General features: G+C 41.9%; 1 protein-coding gene and 1 pseudogene across 1 annotated transcript in view; one reads left to right on the top strand and one right to left on the bottom strand.

Annotated features, from left to right (window-relative positions):
• The window catches only part of Rgs7bp (regulator of G protein signaling 7 binding protein), a 113353-nt gene that overhangs the window by 19285 nt on the left and 83806 nt on the right, over positions 1-10262 (top strand). The gene's annotated exons all lie outside the window — the stretch shown is intronic.
• LOC105743926 lies at positions 6563-7040 on the bottom strand (annotated as a pseudogene).

Here is a 10262-nt window from a genome sequence, read left to right as displayed (position 1 = left end):
AGAGAGATGTGATTGGGACCTGGAGAGGGAAAAATTTGGTGAAGCAATTGTGTGTATTTGGGAGGAAGCGAGATTACCTGACTATCCTATAAGTTCATGAAAACTCTTAAGATTGCAAATTCTGTGGTAATTTAACTGGGGCTTGATAGTTTCTTTTGCTTATAGATTCGGCATGTATGTTTGTGAGTCAACACCGGCATTTCAAACATCAGGATTATATTGCCAGTGCAATGGTAATTTCTGTGGTTTGTAAGGTCAGTGTGGTCCCCAATTCCCAAACTTTCAGGATTCTTTAAAGATTTATGTTACTATGCATTATTATATTTAGTCCCCCATGAAATAGTGGGGGACTAAATGCATACACCTTCAAACCAGTCTACAACTACAGCTGCCGCGTGCAGGCCCAGCTCCGCTCAGCCTGTGCTGATCAGCTTTGCTCCTCCGTGCTTGCTGCCCACAGATTCTTCAAACCACTCCTCCGACATCGTGTGGACAGAGGCAGGTGCGGGCACTGCCCTGAGGTCCTCTGAATGCCACGGGTGCCTAGGTTCTTGGAGCGGTGCTGGGGCCAGCCTCACGTGTGAAAGTGGCCTCTTCTCCATCTTCAAGCCACCCTGCAAGGCTGGAAAAACCTGCCCCCACACCCGCCCCACCTAGGCTGAGTCTATTCTCCAGGGCAGGTGATAGCCACCATTCAACCGCAACAGTCCTTTTTCTTCCTGTTTGGTCTTTTCCCCACCCAAATCTATTTCCTTGTTCCTCCAGGAAGGAAAGAAGTATCCTCGAGCACATGCAGGAGTACAAATCTGGTGATGGAGACGAGGTGGGAACAGCAAAAAACAAGAGACAATGGAGGGTCCCTTGGATCTGAGAGCACGCATCACTAGCTCAACTAGTTCAGTCAAGTACACAATTAAAACAATAGCTCCTGGGGTCATGCTTCTTTGCAGGCATCTCGAAGTCCTTTTATTCTGCTACCACTGTAGCATGTTTGGGCTTGCAACTTTAGAGCTAAAGGTGCTGGGTAATAAAATATCCTTTGATTCTTGGAGCTTAGAGTCCCCTGGGAGAGCACTTAACCCTTTCCTGAATAAATAGAACCCACTATTACTGGGGATAGTCTACTGCTTTGCCAAAATGAAGTGCTTTAATCTTTTCTGTACCTCCAAGAGCTAGGAATCATTATCCCTATTTTACATGTGAAGAAACTATTGCTCAGAGAGGTAAGGCTACTGCGCTGCAGCCACACAGGCTGGAAACATGGAAGGAGAGTTGGGACAGGTAACCAGACTCCGGAGTTGCAGTTCATGGCCTTGTCCACTTATTCCAAACAGCCTCTCTCCAGGCAACCTATTATTTGTCTTCAAAGAATTTCTGAGCTGGGCCCAAGCAGATTTTTCTATCTCTTGTGAGTGGACTTCCATCTCTTCCACCTCTTTTTCTTCATAAATTTTCAGTTAACATTTTGATAGATTGTACAGATCTGAAGAATTGTGATCACAGAGGAATAGCCGGGATCCCCAGGAGCGAATCCATCACAAGGGAGGAGACTAGCACTTTATTGTGATCTCTAAGTGTGGTTGTTTCTGTGTATGCCACAGCACTTAAACTTTTCTCAACAGACGCACTGAAGGGTATGACTTGGGTGCAGAATCACTAAATCCTGGGGGTCAGCAGTGCCTCCAAGCACTTCTCCAGGAAAGTGGAATACACAGCGAGAGGTCTTCTTCTAGCTTACAGACCCTGGTGTAGAAAATGATGAGCGAGCTCTACCTCTACTTTCTCTAGTCTTGGGGTACAAACCATTTCCACCTCCACTGCTACTAGGAAGGGGCAATGACAGTGATGTCCAGGTTCTAGTCTGAGTGCCAGCTCTGTGGCATAAGCTGCAGACACTCAGGCCAGCTTATTGCAGCAGTGAGCACCTAGTGGGGTCACTTAGACACCTGCCAGTATTTTACAGAAATATGACCCTGGGATTTCTGAAAAAGCCTGGAGAAACTGCAACTTGGGGTGGGGAGAATCAGGAAATTGAGTGGGGGGCTCAGGGACATTGAGATCTGAGGGCTAAGAAAAAAGGTGTGGGGGCTGCACGTATACTGGGAAAGTCCAAGACACTCCAGCTTCCTTCAAATTTCAGTTTCTCATTTTCTCTTGAGCCCTTCCCTGGCACCGCCTCACAGCAAACATTCAGAGCTCTCGAAAAGCTGAGCGGAAATAAGAGTACACAGTTCTGCTCTAACATTCGAGACCAAATACCCCCTGAAAATTGGCTAATCATCGGAGTGGTATACTCAGATGCTGTTAGCTCAAGAAAGCGTAATTGCAGGATGTTTGGAGAGGCTGTTATATGGCGCCTTCTTTAATTCACAGAAGCTAACACTCAGAGGGTCCAGGGTATCTCTCTGAGCAGTTTTGACTTAGGAGCACCTGGCAGAGAGAGCTGCAGCTCTTAGCTCTGCTGTGCATTACAGCCTCCAGGGGAATCCTTAGAAATAATGACACCTGGGCTCCACCCAGACCAATTAAATCAGAAGTCTGGGGGTGAAAAGAGGACAGTGTTGAGAGAGAGAGAGAGAGAGAGAGAGAGAGAGAGAGAGAGAGAGGCAAGCAAACTCGGCTGGTGATTTGAAATCCTGCAGTAGGAATTGAGCACTGGAATGGAGGGAGGGAGGACATGTCCAGTCATGGGAAGACCCCACTGAGAGTTTCTGCTAAGCCATGTAGCTCATTTTGATTAATTCGCTGACAACTCTGAGCTACAATTTTAATATCATTTCAAAGATTTTTTTAGCTACAAATATTTGTGTTTACAATGAAAAATGAGAAATGGGCTAAATATTCAACAGAGAATTAATGAAATAAGTAATGATATACACAAGTACTCTAATTTTATATAGACATTTCAAATGACATTAAGTGAAATGGCAGATTATGCAGTAGTTTTACTCTATGACCCCACTTTTTTTAAAAAATTATATATATATATATATATATATATATATATATATATATATATATAGTACACCAAAAACTTTACAGTTTTTCTTTTCTAGATAAATGATTTTACTTTTCTTCCTTTTACATATCTATGTTTCTAAATATTCTATATTGAATATTAAGGGGAAAATGTACCCATGTGTATCAAACCACGGATATTCTTGTTGAATAGTTGTAGAAAACTCTAAAAAAAGAAAAAAATTATGTTTTCATACATAGAGTGTTAGCTTTTTTTTCTGTTTAGTGCTGGGGAACCAGCATGCATGGAAATCGCTGTACTACTTAGCTCCGAGCCTCCTCCCCAACCCTTCAGCTTTGATTCTGTTTATCACATAGCTGTGTGCAAAACCAGCTGCTTTGCTTGTCTTCCAGGTTACATAAAAAACAATGCACTCGCCTTTGATTCGTTCCTCCTCCTGATTGGAGACTAAAGATCAAGGGAGAGGGTGAAGGATGGAGAGGGCCTTTCCCGCACCCTGCAGGGTTGTTCTGAGTCCTGGTGGAGTTGCCCTCTTTCCGGTAGAGAGAATAATGACAGAGAAAGCCAGAGCGAGGGGCCAAAGAGCCAGAAGAGAAGGCTCTTGATCTGCTTTTCTTCCATAGAGCATCTGTCTCATGTATATATATTTGGCCTTGTGTGTTGGTGACTATAAAGGTAAAGTGAAAGAGATTAGGACACATTTAGGTGCACAGTTGTTTAATAAATTTCCATTCACTCTTATATGCCTCTGTGAATTAAGTGACAGCACCACTATTTAGCAAGTAAGTGACCTCAGAAATGATCCCTGCAAGCCTTAGTTTCTACCCTTGAAGAACTGAGGATAAGAATAGCAGCAACTTTTCTGGGTTGCCATGAGAATTAAATGATATAGTATAAGCACAGTACTAAGCCAAACATTAACCATATAAAACCTGCTTGCTAGGTGCCAACCATTATTATTAGGCTAGGCGGCCTAAATAACACTTTCATTGTAATCCAGAAAAACACATAAGGTAATTTAAAAAAAAAGTTTGGGAGATTATCCTATGATTAGAAAAATGTAATTTTTTTTTGTCACGCCAGTGTTTTTTTAAGAGTGTTTCAAGTGTTCAAGAATAATTCCTCTGAGGTTTGGCACCAAGAATAGGATGTCACATTTCAGAAAGAATGCCTTAGAAAAATGATGAACTGCTGACAAAGGCTGTTATGCTGGAAAAGGACTGGGTGAAGGCAGGTATTTATCTGTTATAAAAGTGACTTGTCCTTTTCAAATGCTTTCAAGACAGCATAGTCTATGTGCATAATATAGTGAATATACCTTGGCTTTGCTGTCAGGCACAAGGTGGAAGAAAAGAAAGGCCCAGTGGAGGACGGGGAAAAAATAATGGTGGTTTCAATTCACAGGCCTTGATGAAATAACTAGGTTATCAGATCAGTGTAGACCAAATAGTCCCCAAGCCTGTGGTGTCTATTGCAGTCATCCAAAGAGTTTCAAAAAATGTCACTGCTTGGGTCCTCTCCACATCCCTTACTTGTTCTGGGACATGGCTTGGGCACCAGAATTGTTTAAATAATCCTTGGGAAATCTGATGTACACACAGGGCTCAGAGCCATAGACATAAACAAAGCATCTCTAGAGCCAGGATAGCCCCCAAAAGGGAGAAGCCAACATGTTTGGATGGTAGCTTTGAAGGATCACCAGAAAGAAAGTAGACCTGAGTTTTGAACATAGCTTTTGAACTAAGAAGAAAGGAGAGAAGTCATCTATTCCTCTTTTCAACACAGTTTAGGCTTTATTGCTTATATTGGAAATAATGATATAAGGTCCTTTTAAAATGAGAGTTTGAAATCAGAAGGCTTTCACCTCCCACCTTCTACCTAAAAAGAGAACTGAGAAATACATAATGGATGTGGATAGTATACAAAATGAGATTATATAGAAGAATGTTATTGGCCTGGAATGATAAAAATAGTTTCATGATTTAAAAGAGCTTTCATGACAAAACAAAAAATAGCCTCACTTTGTCCTTGTCACATACCTGTGTGATATTTCTATTCTTGTTCTATAGGTGAGAAAAAAGAGGTCCATAGAAAATATCTTGCCCAAGGTCGTGTTGTCAGTTAATGGGAGGGTCCGTGCTTGAAGGCACATCCTCTTATTTCAAAAGCCACTAGGCTTGCCACTGTGCGAGGACTAGAAGAACACAAATAATGACAGAGTTGTACAAATCTGTTGGACAATGTATAACTTTTGCTTTTTCTCTTCAATTTACTTATAACAGCCAGGAATAGGTTTAGTTCTGTTACTGATTTTAGTGATCAAGGAGATGCGCCAATTATGGGATTTTGCAAACAAGAGCATTGGGCTATATATACCTGAAGCAAATAGGAGGGTATACTGGGAAGTTAGGGGGAGAGATCACACAATTAAATGACAAGACAAGAGAAAGGGGCCTGGAATATGGATATGATCTCATACAGCAAAAGTGGGATAGCCAGGACGGTGCCACAGCCGATGCCCTGGAAGATGCTGTTGCTTTAAGCGAGGCCCTCACTATTCCTTAATCTTGAGCCACACACTCCAGAGCTTCCAAGCTCTGGCAGGAGGACCAGTTGGTCAAGGGCAGAACCCTGGTTGAAGACAGGAGGAGAGGCTCTCCCCATTTCAGCTTCCACGAACTCTAAGTCTCCCCAGCAAGGAAACAAGGAAGGAGGGGTGAATGGTGGGCAGCCACAGGAAATCTCCCGCAAGGCAACACTGACTTAAGATCAGTGTTCTTGCTTCGTTTTTGTGAATTTTTGTTTGTTAGGGTTTTTTTTTTTTATTTGTTTGAGTTTTAGCATTAGAAAAATCTTATAACATAGGCCTTTATAGGAAGCATGTTTATTCTTTTTTTCAGTGCTGTGTTTGAACCAAAGCTCTCACACATGTCAGGCAAGCATCCCTGTACTCCTTAGGTATATCTAGAGACTCTAATTCATTCCTGTAATTAAAAGCAAAGCCTATGGTTGATAACTTTAAGTCATTGGAGATACCAGTCAGTTTTCACATGGAGCAGAAAAAAACTCTGCACCTGGGCAATCTGTTATTTGTCATCTCCAAAGTTAGGGGATAGTGGGGCTACACTCTCATCAATTTTCTGATCCAGCTCTGGCACAGGAAGAAGCTTGCCTCTGCCACAGGGTCACAAGCACTATATAGATCAGAGTTTGGGAACACACTGCTGCTTCACTTATTCACTTCATTCATTCATTCATTCATTCATTCATTCATTCCTTGTTCAGACTAGATTTATTGTGTACTCTTCTGAACGTTGGCACTGAGGTTTTCAGTTCCTATTTCTGGACATATAAAGGTACAAATTCATAGATCCCAAAAAACAAAATATCTTGTTTGGACTTGTGTATGTTGTGTTCATCCTCACATTATTTGAGCATGTTGCCATGCAAGAATTCTGGATAATTTAATGCTGCAAACTACATAGAGTAAATGGGTAATCTAGAGAACCCCTTTAAGAACATTGGAGTAGCAGAAACACTGATGTGTTCATTTATTTATCTATTTAGCTGAAGTTTTTATTAACTCATAATTACTTGTCTTCTGGTTTGTTGAAGCAGTAAGTCCGACGGCACTTGCCCCAATAATGTCTGTCGAGGTGGCTGGCCATAGAAGCTCCCGCACCACACTCATCTGAAGGGCATTCTCAACAAAGACGACTAACTTTGCCATTTTCATCCTCCTTATAGTATTTTAGGACAGCCAACTTAACCTCCTTTCTCTTATGCTTATTCTTCTTGGGTGTGGTGTAAGACTTCTTCTTCCTCTTCTTAGCACCACCACGAGTCTCAACATAAGATGAAGGGTAGACTCTTTTTGAATGTTGTCATCAGACAAGGTCCGTCCATCTTCCAGTTGCTTACCAGCAAAGATCAGCCTTTGATGATCAAGAAGAATTCCTTCCTTATTCTGGATCTCGGCCTTTATATTTTCTATAATGTCCGAGGGTTCAGCCTCAAACGTGATAGTCCTCCCTGTAAGGGTTTTCATGAAAATCTGCATCTTGGTGGTGGTTCCACCACAGAGGGTGGATCCAAAAGGGCCACTGATATGTTTAGATAGTGTCAGATGTCTCGTAATCCTGAGATGTTCCCTCCTGGGCTACCCTCTAGTTTCCACCCTGCTAGTGTTTTTCTTCTTTGCTTTCTTCTTTCTTTGTTTGCATACATGTATAGCTAACAGTGAAACTTGCTCTTCACTCATCACTAAGTGCTATTTTAAAGAGCATCTTAATTCTTAAAAGATTTTGTGTCATCAACCTTTTGGCACACTTACTGTCTTTCAAAAAAATGAAAAGGAAGAAGCTCACCAAAGATAGATTTATACTTAAAGTTGGACTAATTTGGGTGATGAAACCTGAACCAGAGCCATTTATGGGAAGAGCTGCATGATGACTTAATGTTATCATGGCCTGCATCATTGTCTAAACAGCGCAAGCGCCACCACAATTTGTTATGATATACTGGAGCCATACCTGGGTTCAATGAGCTCAGTGTCTGTTTTCATAAACCCAAACAGACGAGAGCTCCCTGGAACAATTAAGCTAAAGCAACAAGCCATAGAAAGCAGAATGAGCTTTATGAAGAGCATTTATTCTTAGCAGAAATTGTGTGTATATCTATTCAAGTACCAAAATAATAACCTTTTGTTTCTGGAAGTTGAATGGTTCTGTTTGCATTTTTAGGTATTCGGAAGGTTGTCTCCATTTAAAAATAAGTTTAAAAAACGCTGATGTAGTCTCCTACTTCTTGGAGAAAATACAAGCATCACTTGTTCAAATATCCCTATAAGTAATAAATAGTTCCTCCAAATTCTTCAGTTCCTGGCATCTACTCTTTTTTGAGGGGTGTGCTAGGCCTTGAACCTGGAGCCTCCTGCATGCCAAGTGTACCCTCAACCACTGAGCTACACCCTTGGGCCCTTAGAGATACTCTAAATTTACAACCTAAAGAAATTGCCTTGAGCCCCCAATCCCATTCTTTGCACAATCAGTGCTCCCCCTGCCTGCACATCCTGCTCAAGTTTGTTTGGATAGAAGGGGCCTTGTCTGCATTCACTGCTGCCAGCCATGCTTCAGCCTGCAGCCCTGATGTTGCCAGATGGCCTCTTCCCGTACAGTGTCCCGTACAGTAGCTCTGTGTCACTGGCCCACTGTGCTTGCCAATCTGTCGTTCTACACACAGAATCTCACCTCTCACTCTTGCGTCTACACGGGCACAGGCTGCTGTGCTCAGTGAACCTTCCTCCTGCCCTGCATCCTCTCTTCTCCATTCCCGAGAACTCTTCCATCTACTGATGTGGCTCAGGAGATGATCAAATCCGTTTCTCAGTTGGTGCGCAAAGACAGCCCTCTCATTTCTTTCCTCTTGAGTGGATCATTATTCGCCATGTGCATTCAGTTCTCCTCTTGATTCTTCTGAAACATCACCAGCCTCTTTTGTTGTCTTCTCAGCTTTGGAGAGATTGATGAGGTCAGTAATGCTGAAACTCAGCCAGGATGAATTAGGGCTTTTTGAACTCTAGCTCTTTTAATTTAATAAGAAGGTGCAGAAACCTATATTAAATGATTTTCGGTAAAAGTGCTCTATTTTTTTTAATTCCATGTGACTTGAAAAGCATATTTATGAGGTCCAAAAACACACACTGGGGTGCCCCAGGAAATAAAATAGAAGTGACTCACCCTGGTGCAATTTCTATCAGCTAGAAGTGACATCCAGTAAATAAATTTTTAAAACCCACAAACATGTAGAATATTAGAATCACCTGGAAAACTTTTTAAACCACTGATGCTCAGGGTGTAACCTTTACCAGTTACACTCAGTGTCTCTGAGTGTAATGCTCAAACTCCCCAGGTGACTACAATGGACACAACTGTAAGACAATCAGAAGCCGAGAGAGTGGGAGGACATGGATGAACATGTTCATGGCAAGCGTGCCTCTTGGCTGGGAACGCAGAGGAAGCCCCACTGTCAGCTAGGCAGGAAATCCTCTCTGAGGAGTAACATTTGCTAAGAGACCTGAATAACAAAAGGAATTAACCATGTAAAGATCTGGGGCAGAGGATGCTGGGCAGAAGGAGAGAGGACGAAGACCCTGGGGCAATCGCAAACATGGGCAGTTCAGACCCTGACAGACTGTGTAATGAGAGGTGGAAGAACAGGACAAGGTCAGAGAGGAGGAGTGCAGAGCCAGCCTGGCGGGGCCATGTCAGGTTATGCGCGAGTGGCCTTGATTTTTAAATGCAGTAAAAAGCTATTAGAGAATGAGTTAGGAATGTGTAAAGAAAGACTATATATAGGGCAAGAGAAAATTCAGTCGTTTCAGTTATGGTGGCTTATTTTAGAGGCATTGTTATAAAGGTGAGGTCAGCTGGACTTTCAGGTGTGTCGAGGTTTGCAAGGGGAACAAGGGTGATGATGAAAAGAAAAATATCAAAAATGAGTCCTTTGATTTGGCCTGAGTGGCCGACTTGGTGAGGGTGCCAGGCCACAGAACGTGGCTATCTGGGGAGGGGCACTTTGGGGAACAAGAGAGCAAAACTCAAAAGCTCAGTTTGAATATAATAAATGAGAAATTCCTTTAGGCATCCATTAATATCCATTAGAAGTTAATGTCCAGTAGGAAACTTTGGTGCTCAGAGGAAAGGTCAGAGCTATAAATTTAGATTTGGAAGACGTTGTGATAGAGGTAGCATTTAAAACTTGAGGACTAGATGAGATCGTTTTTGGAGATAAGGTCAGTACAAAAAGGGAAAACGCTAGGGACTGAGCACTGAAATGCTCTTAAAAGATTCAAAGAGATCCAGTAAAGGAGAGAAACTGAGGCAGGGCCAGGAACATGGAGGGTACAGGACCCTAGGAGACAAGAAGAAAATATATCAAGATGGGATGGAAAAAGAAAAAAAATGAGAAAAAGAAGGAAAAAAAAAAACCAAAGTCAAAGCTTTTGTACTAAGGAGACAAAAAGGATTGAAGGAAGCATAGAAGAATGGGAGACAGGAAAAGAACCAAGTTATTTCCTGTACAGGTACAATTTCCCTATGATGAATGTGATCATTATGTACACCTAAAATCTACCAATAAACTTCACCTTAAAAATAATGGGATTAAACAGAAGACCCAATGCTATTATGGACTACTGGACTCTTTTAGAATATTTTGCTGAGTTTACACACCTATAATATTCAATAACGGAACTTAGAAAAAATGGGGTATACCGATGAAT

Source organism: Octodon degus, unplaced genomic scaffold (assembly GCF_000260255.1).
Source record: "Octodon degus isolate 3935 unplaced genomic scaffold, OctDeg1.0 scaffold00001, whole genome shotgun sequence".
Classification (NCBI taxonomy): domain Eukaryota; kingdom Metazoa; phylum Chordata; class Mammalia; order Rodentia; family Octodontidae; genus Octodon; species Octodon degus.
This window is presented reverse-complemented; position numbering and strand designations above follow the sequence as displayed.